Source organism: Pygocentrus nattereri, chromosome 16 (assembly GCF_015220715.1).
Source record: "Pygocentrus nattereri isolate fPygNat1 chromosome 16, fPygNat1.pri, whole genome shotgun sequence".
In the NCBI taxonomy this organism is placed as follows: domain Eukaryota; kingdom Metazoa; phylum Chordata; class Actinopteri; order Characiformes; family Serrasalmidae; genus Pygocentrus; species Pygocentrus nattereri.
In genome coordinates, this window is record NC_051226.1 from 6,727,908 (window position 1) to 6,744,453 (window position 16,546).

The 16,546-nt window shown below is 46.8% G+C and overlaps 28 non-coding genes across 28 annotated transcripts; 7 read left to right on the top strand and 21 right to left on the bottom strand.

Annotated features, from left to right (window-relative positions):
- Positions 1-331: 331 nt before the first annotated feature.
- trnae-cuc lies at positions 332-404 on the bottom strand. The gene has a single exon. It is a non-coding gene; the product is annotated as a tRNA-Glu (tRNA).
- A 567-nt stretch (positions 405-971) lies between these two features.
- trnae-uuc lies at positions 972-1,043 on the bottom strand. Its single transcript has one exon. It is a non-coding gene; the product is annotated as a tRNA-Glu (tRNA).
- Positions 1,044-1,857: 814 nt separating this feature from the next.
- On the bottom strand, positions 1,858-1,929 carry trnae-uuc. The gene has a single exon. It is a non-coding gene; the product is annotated as a tRNA-Glu (tRNA).
- Positions 1,930-2,495: 566 nt separating this feature from the next.
- trnae-uuc lies at positions 2,496-2,567 on the bottom strand. Its single transcript has one exon. It is a non-coding gene; the product is annotated as a tRNA-Glu (tRNA).
- Positions 2,568-3,593: 1,026 nt separating this feature from the next.
- Positions 3,594-3,681, top strand: trnay-gua. Its single transcript is given in 2 exon segments — positions 3,594-3,630; positions 3,646-3,681. It is a non-coding gene; the product is annotated as a tRNA-Tyr (tRNA).
- Positions 3,682-3,769: 88 nt separating this feature from the next.
- On the bottom strand, positions 3,770-3,841 carry trnae-cuc. The gene has a single exon. It is a non-coding gene; the product is annotated as a tRNA-Glu (tRNA).
- A 587-nt stretch (positions 3,842-4,428) lies between these two features.
- On the bottom strand, positions 4,429-4,500 carry trnae-uuc. Its single transcript has one exon. It is a non-coding gene; the product is annotated as a tRNA-Glu (tRNA).
- Positions 4,501-5,322: 822 nt separating this feature from the next.
- On the bottom strand, positions 5,323-5,394 carry trnae-uuc. Its single transcript has one exon. It is a non-coding gene; the product is annotated as a tRNA-Glu (tRNA).
- Positions 5,395-5,960: 566 nt separating this feature from the next.
- trnae-cuc lies at positions 5,961-6,032 on the bottom strand. Its single transcript has one exon. It is a non-coding gene; the product is annotated as a tRNA-Glu (tRNA).
- An 822-nt stretch (positions 6,033-6,854) lies between these two features.
- trnae-uuc lies at positions 6,855-6,926 on the bottom strand. The gene has a single exon. It is a non-coding gene; the product is annotated as a tRNA-Glu (tRNA).
- Positions 6,927-7,360: 434 nt separating this feature from the next.
- Positions 7,361-7,432, bottom strand: trnae-uuc. Its single transcript has one exon. It is a non-coding gene; the product is annotated as a tRNA-Glu (tRNA).
- Positions 7,433-7,953: 521 nt separating this feature from the next.
- trnay-gua lies at positions 7,954-8,041 on the top strand. Its single transcript is given in 2 exon segments — positions 7,954-7,990; positions 8,006-8,041. It is a non-coding gene; the product is annotated as a tRNA-Tyr (tRNA).
- Positions 8,042-8,129: 88 nt separating this feature from the next.
- trnae-cuc lies at positions 8,130-8,201 on the bottom strand. Its single transcript has one exon. It is a non-coding gene; the product is annotated as a tRNA-Glu (tRNA).
- Positions 8,202-8,788: 587 nt separating this feature from the next.
- On the bottom strand, positions 8,789-8,860 carry trnae-uuc. Its single transcript has one exon. It is a non-coding gene; the product is annotated as a tRNA-Glu (tRNA).
- Positions 8,861-9,514: 654 nt separating this feature from the next.
- trnay-gua lies at positions 9,515-9,602 on the top strand. Its single transcript is given in 2 exon segments — positions 9,515-9,551; positions 9,567-9,602. It is a non-coding gene; the product is annotated as a tRNA-Tyr (tRNA).
- Positions 9,603-9,690: 88 nt separating this feature from the next.
- On the bottom strand, positions 9,691-9,762 carry trnae-uuc. Its single transcript has one exon. It is a non-coding gene; the product is annotated as a tRNA-Glu (tRNA).
- Positions 9,763-10,415: 653 nt separating this feature from the next.
- On the top strand, positions 10,416-10,503 carry trnay-gua. The gene is given in 2 exon segments: positions 10,416-10,452; positions 10,468-10,503. It is a non-coding gene; the product is annotated as a tRNA-Tyr (tRNA).
- An 88-nt stretch (positions 10,504-10,591) lies between these two features.
- trnae-cuc lies at positions 10,592-10,663 on the bottom strand. The gene has a single exon. It is a non-coding gene; the product is annotated as a tRNA-Glu (tRNA).
- A 669-nt stretch (positions 10,664-11,332) lies between these two features.
- trnay-gua lies at positions 11,333-11,420 on the top strand. Its single transcript is given in 2 exon segments — positions 11,333-11,369; positions 11,385-11,420. It is a non-coding gene; the product is annotated as a tRNA-Tyr (tRNA).
- Positions 11,421-11,508: 88 nt separating this feature from the next.
- Positions 11,509-11,580, bottom strand: trnae-uuc. Its single transcript has one exon. It is a non-coding gene; the product is annotated as a tRNA-Glu (tRNA).
- A 653-nt stretch (positions 11,581-12,233) lies between these two features.
- Positions 12,234-12,321, top strand: trnay-gua. The gene is given in 2 exon segments: positions 12,234-12,270; positions 12,286-12,321. It is a non-coding gene; the product is annotated as a tRNA-Tyr (tRNA).
- Positions 12,322-12,409: 88 nt separating this feature from the next.
- Positions 12,410-12,481, bottom strand: trnae-cuc. Its single transcript has one exon. It is a non-coding gene; the product is annotated as a tRNA-Glu (tRNA).
- A 653-nt stretch (positions 12,482-13,134) lies between these two features.
- On the top strand, positions 13,135-13,222 carry trnay-gua. The gene is given in 2 exon segments: positions 13,135-13,171; positions 13,187-13,222. It is a non-coding gene; the product is annotated as a tRNA-Tyr (tRNA).
- Positions 13,223-13,310: 88 nt separating this feature from the next.
- trnae-cuc lies at positions 13,311-13,382 on the bottom strand. The gene has a single exon. It is a non-coding gene; the product is annotated as a tRNA-Glu (tRNA).
- Positions 13,383-14,593: 1,211 nt separating this feature from the next.
- Positions 14,594-14,665, bottom strand: trnae-uuc. The gene has a single exon. It is a non-coding gene; the product is annotated as a tRNA-Glu (tRNA).
- A 566-nt stretch (positions 14,666-15,231) lies between these two features.
- Positions 15,232-15,303, bottom strand: trnae-uuc. Its single transcript has one exon. It is a non-coding gene; the product is annotated as a tRNA-Glu (tRNA).
- Positions 15,304-15,811: 508 nt separating this feature from the next.
- On the bottom strand, positions 15,812-15,883 carry trnae-uuc. The gene has a single exon. It is a non-coding gene; the product is annotated as a tRNA-Glu (tRNA).
- A 590-nt stretch (positions 15,884-16,473) lies between these two features.
- Positions 16,474-16,545, bottom strand: trnae-uuc. Its single transcript has one exon. It is a non-coding gene; the product is annotated as a tRNA-Glu (tRNA).
- Position 16,546: the final 1 nt, after the last annotated feature.

Below are 16,546 nucleotides of genomic sequence, written 5' to 3' on the forward strand. Positions count from 1 at the left end.
GTCGTCCAACACCTCAACGTTCCATCTCCGGCTTTGTTTGAAATGAAAGCTTGTAAGCAAGTCTGCTCTCTGCATACAGGACTGGACATACCTGCTTCACGGTGACACGGCTGAAGGATTTTAGCCCACATGCATGGTCTTAATGTCCATTCGTTTATGTATCATTGTACACTGAGTGATGAAGTGCATGGTCTTAATGTCCATTCGTTTATGTATCTTTGTACACTGAGTGATGAAGTGGACTTCACGTTTTAGTTAGATGCAAAAGAGGCAGGACTGCAAGCCGACAGGTACATTTAGGATATGTTTTTGGCAGCAAGAAACAGACGACTTCCCTGACCGGGAATCGAACCCCGGGCCGCGGCGGTGAGAGCGCCGAATCCTAGCCACTAGACCACCAGGGACTGCACGGCTGAAGCTCACAAATGCTAAGGGGTGAGGGGTGATATAGCCGAAGTTTTTGTATTTTATTTCATTCAAAACAAGCAGGAATGCACCTCACAAATTTTACCTTAATTGATCGCATCTGCAGCAGGAGAGCCTGGCATGGCAAGGGTTTGTGTGTGTAAAGATTTTTACTCAAAACAAGCAGCTCATTCTTTGTACCTCCTTCAACTTCTTCAGTCAGTCAGTCAGTGTCAGTCGTCCAACACCTCAACGTTCCATCTCCGGCTTTGTTTGAAATGAAAGCTTGTAAGCAAGTCTGCTCTCTGCATACAGGACTGGACATACCTGCTTCACGGTGACACGGCTGAAGGATTTTAGCCCACATGCATGGTCTTAATGTCCATTCGTTTATGTATCATTGTACACTGAGTGATGAAGTGCATGGTCTTAATGTCCATTCGTTTATGTATCATTGTACACTGAGTGATGAAGTGGACTTCACGTTTTAGTTAGATGCCAAAGAGGCAGGACTGCAAGCCGACAGGTCATTTAGGATATGTTTTTGGCAGCAAGAAACAGACGACTTCCCTGACCGGGAATCGAACCCGGGCCATGGCGGTGAAAGCGCCGAATCCTAGCCACTAGACCACCAGGGACTGCACGGCTGAAGCTCACAAATGCTAACGGGTGAGGGGTGATATAGCCGAAGTTTTTGTATTTTATTTCATTCAAAACAAGCAGGAATGCACCTCACAAATTTACCTTAATTGATCGCATCTGCGGCAGGAGAGCCTGGCATGGCAAGGGTTTGTGTGTGTAAAGATTTTTACTCAAAACAAGCAGCTCATTCTTTGCACCTCCTTCAACTTCTTCAGTCAGTCAGTCAGTGTCAGTCGTCCAACACCTCAACGTTCCATCTCCGGCTTTGTTTGAAATGAAAGCTTGTAAGCAAGTCTGCTCTCTGCATACAGGACTGGACATACCTGCTTCACGGTGACACGGCTGAAGGATTTTAGCCCACATGCATGGTCTTAATGTCCATTCGTTTATGTATCATTGTACACTGAGTGATGAAGTGCTCTTTCTGGAGTTCGACTGAAATGCATCTGTGAATAATCATCAATTGCAGCAAGTTCTCTGCTAACTTTCATGGCTCCGTTGGTAGCTGTTATAGAGAAAGGATGCCTTGCATTCTAGGAAATCTGGCAAAAAGCCAGAATCTGTGAAAGTCGCAGGGTCGCGTGTGGCAGAATTTCAAGCATATCCCATGAAAGATGGAGCCCAGACAGGCCCACTGTGTACCTTTGATAGCTCAGTTGGTAGGGCGGAGGACTGCAGATGTTGCAAATGGCAATCCTTAGGTCGCTGGTTCAAATCCGGCTCGAAGGACTTCACGTTTTAGTTAGATGCCAAAGAAGCAGGGCCGACAGGTCATTTAGGATACGTTTTTGGCAGCAAGAAACAGACGACTTCCCTGACCGGGAATCGAACCCGGGCCGCGGCGGTGAAAGCGCCGAATCCTAGCCACTAGACCACCAGGGACTGCACGGCTGAAGCTCACAAATGCTAAGGGGTGAGGGGTGATATAGCTGAAGTTTTTGTATTTTATTTCATTCAAAACAAGCAGGAATGCACCTCACAAATTTACCTTAATTGATCGCATCTGCAGCAGGAGAGCCTGGCATGGCAAGGGTTTGTGTGTGTAAAGATTTTTACTCAAAACAAGCAGCTCATTCTTTGCACCTCCTTCAACTTCTTCAGTCAGTCAGTCAGTGTCAGTCGTCCAACACCTCAACGTTCCATCTCCGGCTTTGTTTGAAATGAAAGCTTGTAAGCAAGTCTGCTCTCTGCATACAGGACTGGACATACCTGCTTCACGGTGACACGGCTGAAGGATTTTAGCCCACATGCATGGTCTTAATGTCCATTCGTTTATGTATCATTGTACACTGAGTGATGAAGTGCATGGTCTTAATGTCCATTCGTTTATGTATCTTTGTACACTGAGTGATGAAGTGGACTTCACGTTTTAGTTAGATGCCAAAGAGGCAGGACTGCAATCCGACAGGTCATTTAGGATATGTTTTTGGCAGCAAGAAAAAGACGACTTCCCTGACCGGGAATCGAACCCGGGCCGCGGCGGTGAAAGCGCCGAATCCTAGCCACTAGACCACCAGGGACTGCACGGCCGAAGCTCACAAATGCTAAGGGGTGAGGGGTGATATAGCCGAAGTTTTTGTATTTTATTTCATTCAAAACAAGCAGGAATGCACCTCACAAATTTACCTTAATTGATCGCATCTGCAGCAGGAGAGCCTGGCATGGCAAGGGTTTGTGTGTGTAAAGATTTTTACTCAAAACAAGCAGCTCATTCTTTGCACCTCCTTCAACTTCTTCAGTCAGTCAGTCAGTGTCAGTCGTCCAACACCTCAACGTTCCATCTCCGGCTTTGTTTGAAATGAAAGCTTGTAAGCAAGTCTGCTCTCTGCATACAGGACTGGACATACCTGCTTCACGGTGACACGGCTGAAGGATTTTAGCCCACATGCATGGTCTTAATGTCCATTCGTTTATGTATCATTGTACACTGAGTGATGAAGTGCTCTTTCTGGAGTTCGACTGAAATGCATCTGTGAATAATCATCAATTGCAGCAAGTTCTCTGCTAACTTTCATGGCTCCGTTGGTAGCTGTTATAGAGAAAGGATGCCTTGCATTCTAGGGAATCTGTGTACAGATTCTGTGTACAAATCTGTGTACAGGGAATCAGTGTACAGTCAGTCAGTGTCAGTCGTCCAACACCTCAACGTTCCATCTCCGGCTTTGTTTGAAATGAAAGCTTGTAAGTAAGTCTGCTCTCTGCATACAGGACTGGACATACCTGCTTCACGGTGACACGGCTGAAGGATTTTAGCCCACATGCATGGTCTTAATGTCCATTCGTTTATGTATCATTGTACACTGAGTGATGAAGTGCTCTTTCTGGAGTTCGACTGAAATGCATCTGTGAATAATCATCAATTGCAGCAAGTTCTCTGCTAACTTTCATGGCTCCGTTGGTAGCTGTTATAGAGAAAGGATTCCTTGCATTCTAGGAAATCTGGCAAAAAGCCAGAATCTGTGAAAGTCGCAGGGTCGCGTGTTGGCGTGTGGCAGAATTTCAAGCATATCCCATGAAAGATGGAGCCCAAACAGGTACACTGTGTACCATCGATAGCTCAGTTGGTAGAGCGGAGGACTGTAGATGTTGCAAATGGCCATCCTTAGGTCGCTGGTTCAAATCCAGCTTGAAGGACTTCACGTTTTAGTTAGATGCCAAAGAAGCAGGACCGCAAGCCGACAGGTCATTTAGGATATGTTTTTGGCAGCAAGAAACAGACGACTTCCCTGACCGGGAATCGAACCCCGGCCGCGGCGGTGAGAGCGCCGAATCCTAGCCACTAGACCACCAGGGACTGCACGGCTGAAGCTCACAAATGCTAAGGGGTGAGGGGTGATATAGCCGAAGTTTTTGTATTTTATTTCATTCAAAACAAGCAGGAATGCACCTCACAAATTTACCTTAATTGATCGCATCTGCAGCAGGAGAGCCTGGCATGGCAAGGGTTTGTGTGTGTAAAGATTTTTACTCAAAACAAGCAGCTCATTCTTTGCACCTCCTTCAACTTCTTCAGTCAGTCAGTCAGTGTCAGTCGTCCAACACCTCAACGTTCCATCTCCGGCTTTGTTTGAAATGAAAGCTTGTAAGCAAGTCTGCTCTCTGCATACAGGACTGGACATACCTGCTTCACGGTGACACGGCTGAAGGATTTTAGCCCACATGCATGGTCTTAATGTCCATTCGTTTCTGTATCATTGTACACTGAGTGATGAAGTTCTCTTTCTGAGTGATGAAGTGCATGGTCTTAATGTCCATTCGTTTATGTATCTTTGTACACTGAGTGATGAAGTGGACTTCACGTTTTAGTTAGATGCCAAAGAGGCAGGACTGCAAGCCGACAGGTCATTTAGGATATGTTTTTGGCAGCAAGAAACAGACGACTTCCTTGACCGGGAATCGAACCCGGGCCGCGGCGGTGAAAGCGCCGAATCCTAGCCACTAGACCACCAGGGACTGCACGGCTGAAGCTCACAAATGCTAAGGGGTGAGGGGTGATATAGCCGAAGTTTTTGTATTTTATTTCATTCAAAACAAGCAGGAATGCACCTCACAAATTTACCTTAATTGATCGCATCTGCAGCAGGAGAGCCTGGCATGGCAAGGGTTTGTGTGTGTAAAGATTTTTACTCAAAACAAGCAGCTCATTCTTTGCACCTCCTTCAACTTCTTCAGTCAGTCAGTCAGTGTCAGTCGTCCAACACCTCAACGTTCCATCTCCGGCTTTGTTTGAAATGAAAGCTTGTAAGCAAGTCTGCTCTCTGCATACAGGACTGGACATACCTGCTTCACGGTGACACGGCTGAAGGATTTTAGCCCACATGCATGGTCTTAATGTCCATTCGTTTATGTATCATTGTACACTGAGTGATGAAGTGCTCTTTCTGGAGTTCGACTGAAATGCATCTGTGAATAATCATCAATTGCAGCAAGTTCTCTGCTAACTTTCATGGCTCCGTTGGTAGCTGTTATAGAGAAAGGATGCCTTGCATTCTAGGAAATCTGGCAAAAAGCCAGAATCTGTGAAAGTCGCAGGGTCGCGTGTTGGCGTGTGGCAGAATTTCAAGCATATCCCATGAAAGATGGAGCCCAAACAGGTACACTGTGTACCTTTGATAGCTCAGTTGGTAGAGCGGAGGACTGCAGATGTTGCAAATGGCAATCCTTAGGTCGCTGGTTCAAATCCGGCTCGAAGGACTTCACGTTTTAGTTAGATGCCAAAGAAGCAGGGCCGACAGGTCATTTAGGATACGTTTTTGGCAGCAAGAAACAGACGACTTCCCTGACCGGGAATCAAACCCGGGCCGCGGCGGTGAAAGCGCCGAATCCTAGCCACTAGACCACCAGGGACTGCACGGCTGAAGCTCACAAATGCTAAGGGGTGAGGGGTGATATAGCCGAAGTTTTTGTATTTTATTTCATTCAAAACAAGCAGGAATGCACCTCACAAATTTACCTTAATTGATCGCATCTGCAGCAGGAGAGCCTGGCATGGCAAGGGTTTGTGTGTGTAAAGATTTTTACTCAAAACAAGCAGCTCATTCTTTGCACCTCCTTCAACTTCTTCAGTCAGTCAGTCAGTGTCAGTCGTCCAACACCTCAACGTTCCATCTCCGGCTTTGTTTGAAATGAAAGCTTGTAAGCAAGTCTGCTCTCTGCATACAGGACTGGACATACCTTCTTCACGGTGACACGGCTGAAGGATTTTAGCCCACATGCATGGTCTTAATGTCCATTCTTTTATGTATCATTGTACACTGAGTGATGAAGTGCATGGTCTTAATGTCCATTCGTTTATGTATCTTTGTACACTGAGTGATGAAGTGGACTTCACGTTTTAGTTAGATGCCAAAGAGGCAGGACTGCAATCCGACAGGTCATTTAGGATATGTTTTTGGCAGCAAGAAACAGACAACTTCCCTGACCGGGAATCGAACCCCGGCCGCGGCGGTGAGAGCGCCGAATCCTAGCCACTAGACCACCAGGGACTGCACGGCTGAAGCTCACAAATGCTAAGGGGTGAGGGGTGATATAGCCTAAGTTTTTGTATTTTATTTCATTCAAAACAAGCAGGAATGCACCTCACAAATTTACCTTAATTGATCGCATCTGCAGCAGGAGAGCCTGGCATGGCAAGGGTTTGTGTGTGTAAAGATTTTTACTCAAAACAAGCAGCTCATTCTTTGCACCTCCTTCAACTTCTTCAGTCAGTCAGTCAGTGTCAGTCGTCCAACACCTCAACGTTCCATCTCCGGCTTTGTTTGAAATGAAAGCTTGTAAGCAAGTCTGCTCTCTGCATACAGGACTGGACATACCTGCTTCACGGTGACACGGCTGAAGGATTTTAGCCCACATGCATGGTCTTAATGTCCATTCGTTTATGTATCATTGTACACTGAGTGATGAAGTGCTCTTTCTGGAGTTCGACTGAAATGCATCTGTGAATAATCATCAATTGCAGCAAGTTCTCTGCTAACTTTCATGGCTCCGTTGGTAGCTGTTATAGAGAAAGGATGCCTTGCATTCTAGGAAATCTGGCAAAAAGCCAGAAACTGTGAAAGTCGCAGGGTCGCGTGTTGGCGTGTGGCAGAATTTCAAGCATATCCCATGAAAGATGGAGCCCAGACAGGCCCGCTGTGTACCTTTGATAGCTCAGTTGGTAGAGCGGAGGACTGCAGATGTTGCAAATGGCAATCCTTAGGTCGCTGGTTCAAATCCGGCTCGAAGGACTTCACGTTTTAGTTAGATGCCAAAGAAGCAGGGCCAACAGGTCATTTAGGATACGTTTTTGGCAGCAAGAAACAGACGACTTCCCTGACCGGGAATCGAACCCGGGCCGCGGCGGTGAAAGCGCCGAATCCTAGCCACTAGACCACCAGGGACTGCACGGCTGAAGCTCACAAATGCTAAGGGGTGAGGGGTGATATAGCCGAGCAGCTCATTCTTTGCACCTCCTTCAACTTCTTCAGTCAGTCAGTCAGTGTCAGTCGTCCAACACCTCAACGTTCCATCTCCGGCTTTGTTTGAAATGAAAGCTTGTAAGCAAGTCTGCTCTCTGCATACAGGACTGGACATACCTGCTTCACGGTGACACGGCTGAAGGATTTTAGCCCACATGCATGGTCTTAATTTCCATTCGTTTATGTATCATTGTACACTGAGTGATGAAGTGCATGGTCTTAATGTCCATTCGTTTATGTATCTTCGTACACTGAGTGATGAAGTGGACTTCACGTTTTAGTTAGATGCCAAAGAGGCAGGACTGCAATCCGACAGGTCATTTAGGATATGTTTTTGGCAGCAAGAAACAGACGACTTCCCTGACCGGGAATCGAACCCGGGCCGCGGCGGTGAAAGCGCCGAATCCTAGCCACTAGACCACCAGGGACTGCACGGCCGAAGCTCACAAATGCTAAGGGGTGAGGGGTGATATAGCCGAGCAGCTCATTCTTTGCACCTCCTTCAACTTCTTCAGTCAGTCAGTCAGTGTCAGTCGTCCAACACCTCAACGTTCCATCTCCGGCTTTGTTTGAAATGAAAGCTTGTAAGCAAGTCTGCTCTCTGCATACAGGACTGGACATACCTGCTTCACGGTGACATGGCTGAAGGATTTTAGCCCACATGCATGGTCTTAATGTCCATTCGTTTATGTATCATTGTACACTGAGTGATGAAGTGCTCTTTCTGGAGTTCGACTGAAATGCATCTGTGAATAATCATCAATTGCAGCAAGTTCTCTGCTAACTTTCATGGCTCCGTTGGTAGCTGTTATAGAGAAAGGATTCCTTGCATTCTAGGAAATCTGGCAAAAAGCCAGAATCTGTGAAAGTCGCAGGGTCGCGTGTTGGCGTGTGGCAGAATTTCAAGCATATCCCATGAAAGATGGAGCCCAAACAGGTACACTGTGTACCTTCGATAGCTCAGTTGGTAGAGCGGAGGACTGTAGATGTTGCAAATGGCCATCCTTAGGTCGCTGGTTCAAATCCAGCTTGAAGGACTTCACGTTTTAGTTAGATGCCAAAGAAGCAGGACCGCAAGCCGACAGGTCATTTAGGATATGTTTTTGGCAGCAAGAAACAGACGACTTCCCTGACCGGGAATCGAACCCGGGCCGCGGCGGTGAGAGCGCCGAATCCTAGCCACTAGACCACCAGGGACTGCACGGCTGAAGCTCACAAATGCTAAGGGGTGAGGGGTGATATAGCCGAAGTTTTTGTATTTTATTTCATTCAAAACAAGCAGGAATGCACCTCACAAATTTTGCTTAATTGATCGCATCTGCAGCAGGAGAGCCTGGCATGGCAAGGGTTTGTGTGTGTAAAGATTTTTACTCAAAACAAGCAGCTCATTCTTTGCACCTCCTTCAACTTCTTCAGTCAGTCAGTCAGTGTCAGTCGTCCAACACCTCATCGTTCCATCTCCAGCTTTGTTTGAAATGAAAGCTTGTAAGCAAGTCTGCTCTCTGCATACAGGACTGGACATACCTGCTTCACGGTGACACGGCTGAAGGATTTTAGCCCACATGCATGGTCTTAATGTCCATTCGTTTCTGTATCATTGTACACTGAGTGATGAAGTTCTCTTTCTGAGTGATGAAGTGCATGGTCTTAATGTCCATTCGTTTATGTATCTTTGTACACTGAGTGATGAAGTGGACTTCACGTTTTAGTTAGATGCCATAGAGGCAGGACTGCAAGCCGACAGGTCATTTAGGATATGTTTTTGGCAGCAAGAAACAGACGACTTCCCTGACCGGGAATCGAACCCGGGCCGCGGCGGTGAAAGCGCCGAATCCTAGCCACTAGACCACCAGGGACTGCATGGCTGAAGCTCACAAATGCTAAGGGGTGAGGGGTGATATAGCCGAAGTTTTTGTATTTTATTTCATTCAAAACAAGCAGGAATGCACCTCACAAATTTAGCGTTAATTGATCGCATCTGCAGCAGGAGAGCCTGGCATGGCAAGGGTTTGTGTGTGTAAAGATTTTTACTCAAAACTAGCAGCTCATTCTTTGCACCTCCTTCAACTTCTTCAGTCAGTCAGTCAGTGTCAGTCGTCCAACACCTCAACGTTCCATCTCCGGCTTTGTTTGAAATGAAAGCTTGTAAGCAAGTCTGCTCTCTGCATACAGGCCTGGACATACCTGCTTCACGGTGACATGGCTGAAGGATTTTAGCCCACATGCATGGTCTTAATGTCCATTCGTTTATGTATCATTGTACACTGAGTGATGAAGTGCTCTTTCTGGAGTTCGACTGAAATGCATCTGTGAATAATCATCAATTGCAGCAAGTTCTCTGCTAACTTTCATGGCTCCGTTGGTAGCTGTTATAGAGAAAGGATGCCTTGCATTCTAGGGAATCTGGCAAAAAGCCAGAATCTGTGAAAGTCGCAGGGTCGCGTGTTGGCGTGTGCCAGAATTTCAAGCATATCCCATGAAAGATGGAGCCCAGACAGGCACACTGTGTACCTTCGATAGCTCAGTTGGTAGAGCGGAGGACTGTAGATGTTGCAAATGGCCATCCTTAGGTCGCTGGTTCAAATCCGGCTCGAAGGACTTCACGTTTTAGTTAGATGCCAAAGAAGCAGGACCGCAAGCCAACAGGTCATTTAGGATATGTTTTTGGCAGCAAGAAACAGACGACTTCCCTGACCGGGAATCGAACCCGGGCCGCGGCGGTGAAAGCGCCGAATCCTAGCCACTAGACCACCAGGGACTGCACGGCTGAAGCTCACAAATGCTAAGGGGTGAGGGGTGATATAGCCGAAGTTTTTGTATTTTATTTCATTCAAAACAAGCAGGAATGCACCTCACAAATTTTGCTTAATTGATCGCATCTGCAGCAGGAGAGCCTGGCATGGCAAGGGTTTGTGTGTGTAAAGATTTTTACTCAAAACAAGCAGCTCATTCTTTGCACCTCCTTCAACTTCTTCAGTCAGTCAGTCAGTGTCAGTCGTCCAACACCTCAACGTTCCATCTCCGGCTTTGTTTGAAATGAAAGCTTGTAAGCAAGTCTGCTCTCTGCATACAGGACTGGACATACCTGCTTCACGGTGACACGGCTGAAGGATTTTAGCCCACATGCATGGTCTTAATGTCCATTCGTTTATGTATCATTGTACACTGAGTGATGAAGTGCTCTTTCTGGAGTTCGACTGAAATGCATCTGTGAATAATCATCAATTGCAGCAAGTTCTCTGCTAACTTTCATGGCTCCGTTGGTAGCTGTTATAGAGAAAGGATGCCTTGCATTCTAGGGAATCTGGCCAAAAGCCAGAATCTGTGAAAGTCGCAGGGTCGCGTGTTGGCGTGTGGCAGAATTTCAAGCATATCCCATGAAAGATGGAGCCCAGACAGGCACACTGTGTACCTTCGATAGCTCAGTTGGTAGAGCGGAGGACTGTAGATGTTGCAAATGGCCATCCTTAGGTCGCTGGTTCAAATCCGGCTCGAAGGACTTCACGTTTTAGTTAGATGCCAAAGAAGCAGGAGCGCAAGCCGACAGGTCATTTAGGATATGTTTTTGGCAGCAAGAAAAAGACGACTTCCCTGACCGGGAATCGAACCCGGGCCGCGGCGGTGAGAGCGCCGAATCCTAGCCACTAGACCACCAGGGACTGCACGGGAGCGAAAAAGATTTTTTCAAGCTCACAAATGCTAAGGGGTGAGGGGTGATATAGCCGAAGTTTTTGTATTTTATTTCATTCAAAACAAGCAGGAATGCACCTCACAAATTTTGCTTAATTGATCGCATCTGCAGCAGGAGAGCCTGGCATGGCAAGGGTTTGTGTGTGTAAAGATTTTTACTCAAAACAAGCAGCTCATTCTTTGCACCTCCTTCAACTTCTTCAGTCAGTCAGTCAGTGTCAGTCGTCCAACACCTCAACGTTCCATCTCCGGCTTTGTTTGAAATGAAAGCTTGTAAGCAAGTCTGCTCTCTGCATACAGGACTGGACATACCTGCTTCACGGTGACACGGCTGAAGGATTTTAGCCCACATGCATGGTCTTAATGTCCATTCGTTTATGTATCATTGTACACTGAGTGATGAAGTGCTCTTTCTGGAGTTCGACTGAAATGCATCTGTGAATAATCATCAATTGCAGCAAGTTCTCTGCTAACTTTCATGGCTCCGTTTGCAGCTGTTATAGAGAAAGGATGCCTTGCATTCTAGGGAATCTGGCCAAAAGCCAGAATCTGTGAAAGTCGCAGGGTCGCGTGTTGGCGTGTGGCAGAATTTCAAGCATATCCCATGAAAGATGGAGCCCAGACAGGCACACTGTGTACCTTCGATAGCTCAGTTGGTAGAGCGGAGGACTGTAGATGTTGCAAATGGCCATCCTTAGGTCGCTGGTTCAAATCCGGCTCGAAGAACTTAAGGTTTTAGTTAGATGCCAAAGAAGCAGGAGCGCAAGCCAACAGGTCATTTAGGATATGTTTTTGGCAGCAAGAAACAGACGACTTCCCTGACCGGGAATCGAACCCGGGCCGCGGCGGTGAAAGCGCCGAATCCTAGCCACTAGACCACCAGGGACTGCACGGCTGAAGCTCACAAATGCTAAGGGGTGAGGGGTGATATAGCCGAAGTTTTTGTATTTTATTTCATTCAAAACAAGCAGGAATGCACCTCACAAATTTAGCTTTATTGATCGCATCTGCAGCAGGAGAGCCTGGCATGGCAAGGGTTTGTGTGTGTAAAGATTTTTACTCAAAACAAGCAGCTCATTCTTTGCACCTCCTCCAACTTCTTCAGTCAGTCAGTCAGTGTCAGTCGTCCAACACCTCAACGTTCCATCTCCGGCTTTGTTTGAAATGAAAGCTTGTAAGCAAGTCTGCTCTCTGCATACAGGACTGGACATACCTGCTTCACGGTGACACGGCTGAAGGATTTTAGCCCACATGCATGGTCTTAATGTCCATTCGTTTATGTATCATTGTACACTGAGTGATGAAGTGCTCTTTCTGGAGTTCGACTGAAATGCATCTGTGAATAATCATCAATTGCAGCAAGTTCTCTGCTAACTTTCATGGCTCCGTTTGCAGCTGTTATAGAGAAAGGATGCCTTGCATTCTAGGGAATCTGGCCAAAAGCCAGAATCTGTGAAAGTCGCAGGGTCGCGTGTTGGCGTGTGGCAGAATTTCAAGCATATCCCATGAAAGATGGAGCCCAGACAGGCACACTGTGTACCTTCGATAGCTCAGTTGGTAGAGCGGAGGACTGTAGATGTTGCAAATGGCCATCCTTAGGTCGCTGGTTCAAATCCGGCTCGAAGAACTTCAGGTTTTAGTTAGATGCCAAAGAAGCAGGACCGCAAGCCGACAGGTCATTTAGGATATGTTTTTGGCAGCAAGAAACAGACGACTTCCCTGACCGGGAATCGAACCCGGGCCGCGGCGGTGAGAGCGCCGAATCCTAGCCACTAGACCACCAGGGACTGCACGGCTGAAGCTCACAAATGCTAAGGGGTGAGGGGTGATATAGCCGAAGTTTTTGTATTTTATTTCATTCAAAACAAGCAGGAATGCACCTCACAAATTTTGCTTAATTGATCGCATCTGCAGCAGGAGAGCCTGGCATGGCAAGGGTTTGTGTGTGTAAAGATTTTTACTCAAAACAAGCAGCTCATTCTTTGCACCTCCTTCAACTTCTTCAGTCAGTCAGTCAGTGTCAGTCGTCCAACACCTCAACGTTCCATCTCCGGCTTTGTTTGAAATGAAAGCTTGTAAGCAAGTCTGCTCTCTGCATACAGGACTGGACATACCTGCTTCACGGTGACACGGCTGAAGGACTTTAGCCCACATGCATGGTCTTAATGTCCATTCGTTTATGTATCATTGTACACTGAGTGATGAAGTGCTCTTTCTGGAGTTCGACTGAAATGCATCTGTGAATAATCATCAATTGCAGCAAGTTCTCTGCTAACTTTCATGGCTCCGTTGGTAGCTGTTATAGAGAAAGGATGCCTTGCATTCTAGGGAATCTGGCCAAAAGCCAGAATCTGTGAAAGTCGCAGGGTCGCGTGTTGGCGTGTGGCAGAATTTCAAGCATATCCCATGAAAGATGGAGCCCAGACAGGCACACTGTGTACCTTCGATAGCTCAGTTGGTAGAGCGGAGGACTGTAGATGTTGCAAATGGCCATCCTTAGGTCGCTGGTTCAAATCCGGCTCGAAGGACTTCACGTTTTAGTTAGATGCCAAAGAAGCAGGACCGCAAGCCGACAGGTCATTTAGGATATGTTTTTGGCAGCAAGAAACAGACGACTTCCCTGACCGGGAATCGAACCCGGGCCGCGGCGGTGAGAGCGCCGAATCCTAGCCACTAGACCACCAGGGACTGCACGGCTGTATTAAGCTCACAAATGCTAAGGGGTGAGGGGTGATATAGCCGAAGTTTTTGTATTTTATTTCATTCAAAACAAGCAGGAATGCACCTCACAAATTTTGCTTAATTGATCGCATCTGCAGCAGGAGAGCCTGGCATGGCAAGGGTTTGTGTGTGTAAAGATTTTTACTCAAAACAAGCAGCTCATTCTTTGCACCTCCTTCAACTTCTTCAGTCAGTCAGTCAGTGTCAGTCGTCCAACACCTCAACGTTCCATCTCCGGCTTTGTTTGAAATGAAAGCTTGTAAGCAAGTCTGCTCTCTGCATACAGGACTGGACATACCTGCTTCACGGTGACACGGCTGAAGGATTTTAGCCCACATGCATGGTCTTAATGTCCATTCGTTTATGTATCATTGTACACTGAGTGATGAAGTGCATGGTCTTAATGTCCATTCGTTTATGTATCTTTGTACACTGAGTGATGAAGTGGACTTCACGTTTTAGTTAGATGCCAAAGAGGCAGGACTGCAAGCCGACAGGTCATTTAGGATATGTTTTTGGCAGCAAGAAACAGACGACTTCCCTGACCGGGAATCGTACCCGGGCCGCGGCGGTGAAAGCGCCGAATCCTAGCCACTAGACCACCAGGGACTGCACGGCTGAAGCTCACAAATGCTAAGGGGTGAGGGGTGATATAGCCGAAGTTTTTGTATTTTATTTCATTCAAAACAAGCAGAAATGCACCTCACAAATTTACCTTAATTGATCGCATCTGCAGCAGGAGAGCCTGGCATGGCAAGGGTTTGTGTGTGTAAAGATTTTTACTCAAAACTAGCAGCTCATTCTTTGCACCTCCTTCAACTTCTTCAGTCAGTCAGTCAGTGTCAGTCGTCCAACACCTCAACGTTCCATCTCCGGCTTTGTTTGAAATGAAAGCTTGTAAGCAAGTCTGCTCTCTGCATACAGGACTGGACATACCTGCTTCACGGTGACACGGCTGAAGGATTTTAGCCCACATGCATGGTCTTAATGTCCATTCGTTTATGTATCATTGTACACTGAGTGATGAAGTGCATGGTCTTAATGTCCATTCGTTTATGTATCTTTGTACACTGAGTGATGAAGTGGACTTCACGTTTTAGTTAGATGCCAAAGAGGCAGGACTGCAAACCGGAGATGGAACATTTAGGATACGTTTTTGGCAGCAAGAAACAGACGACTTCCCTGACCGGGAATCGAACCCGGGCCGCGGCGGTGAAAGCGCCGAATCCTAGCCACTAGACCACCAGGGACTGCACTGCTGAAGCTCACAAATGCTAAGGGGTGAGGGGTGATATAGCCGAAGTTTTTGTATTTTATTTCATTCAAAACAAGCAGGAATGCACCTCACAAATTTTGCTTAATTGATCGCATCTGCAGCAGGAGAGCCTGGCATGGCAAGGGTTTGTGTGTGTAAAGATTTTTACTCAAAACAAGCAGCTCATTCTTTGCACCTCCTTCAACTTCTTCAGTCAGTCAGTCAGTGTCAGTCGTCCAACACCTCAACGTTCCATCTCCGGCTTTGTTTGAAATGAAAGCTTGTAAGCAAGTCTGCTCTCTGCATACAGGACTGGACATACCTGCTTCACGGTGACACGGCTGAAGGATTTTAGCCCACATGCATGGTCTTAATGTCCATTCGTTTATGTATCATTGTACACTGAGTGATGAAGTGCATGGTCTTAATGTCCATTCGTTTATGTATCTTTGTACACTGAGTGATGAAGTGGACTTCAAGTTTTCGTTAGATGCCAAAGAGGCAGGACTGCAAGCCGACAGGTCATTTAGGATATGTTTTTGGCAGCAAGAAACAGACGACTTCCCTGACCGGGAATCGAACCCGGGCCGCGGCGGTGAAAGCGCCGAATCCTAGCCACTAGACCACCAGGGACTGCACGGCTGAAGCTCACAAATGCTAAGGGGTGAGGGGTGATATAGCCGAAGTTTTTGTATTTTATTTCATTCAAAACAAGCAGGAATGCACCTCACAAATTTACCTTAATTGATCGCATCTGCAGCAGGAGAGCCTGGCATGGCAAGGGTTTGTGTGTGTAAAGATTTTTACTCAAAACAAGCAGCTCATTCTTTGCACCTCCTTCAACTTCTTCAGTCAGTCAGTGTCAGTCGTCCAACACCTCAACGTTCCATCTCCGGCTTTGTTTGAAATGAAAGCTTGTAAGCAAGTCTGCTCTCTGCATACAGGACTGGACAAACCTGCTTCACGGTGACATGGCTGAAGGATTTTAGCCCACATGCATGGTCTTAATGTCCATTCGTTTATGTATCTTTGTACACTGAGTGATGAAGTGGACTTCACGTTTTAGTTAGATGCCAAAGAGGCAGGACTGCAATCCGACAGGTCATTTAGGATATGTTTTTGGCAGCAAGAAACAGACGACTTCCCTGACCGGGAATCGAACCCGGGCCGCGGCGGTGAAAGCGCCGAATCCTAGCCACTAGACCACCAGGGACTGCACGGCCGAAGCTCACAAATGCTAAGGGGTGAGGGGTGATATAGCCGAAGTTTTTGTATTTTATTTCATTCAAAACAAGCAGGAATGCACCTCACAAATTTACCTTAATTGATCGCATCTGCAGCAGGAGAGCCTGGCATGGCAAGGGTTTGTGTGTGTAAAGATTTTTACTCAAAACAAGCAGCTCATTCTTTGCACCTCCTTCAACTTCTTCAGTCAATCAGTCAGTGTCAGTCGTCCAACACCTCAACGTTCCATCTCCGGCTTTGTTTGAAATGAAAGCTTGTAAGCAAGTCTGCTCTCTGCATACAGGACTGGACATACCTGCTTCACGGTGACACGGCTGAAGGATTTTAGCCCACATGCATGGTCTTAATGTCCATTCGTTTCTGTATCATTGTACACTGAGTGATGAAGTTCTCTTTCTGAGTGATGAAGTGCATGGTCTTAATGTCCATTCGTTTATGTATCTTTGTACACTGAGTGATGAAGTGGACTTCACGTTTTAGTTAGATGCCAAAGAGGCAGGACTGCAAGCCGGAGATGGAACATTTAGGATATGTTTTTGGCAGCAAGAAACAGACGACTTCCCTGACCGGGAATCGAACCCGGGCCGCGGCGGTGAAAGCGCCGAATCCTAGCCACTAGACCACCAGGGAC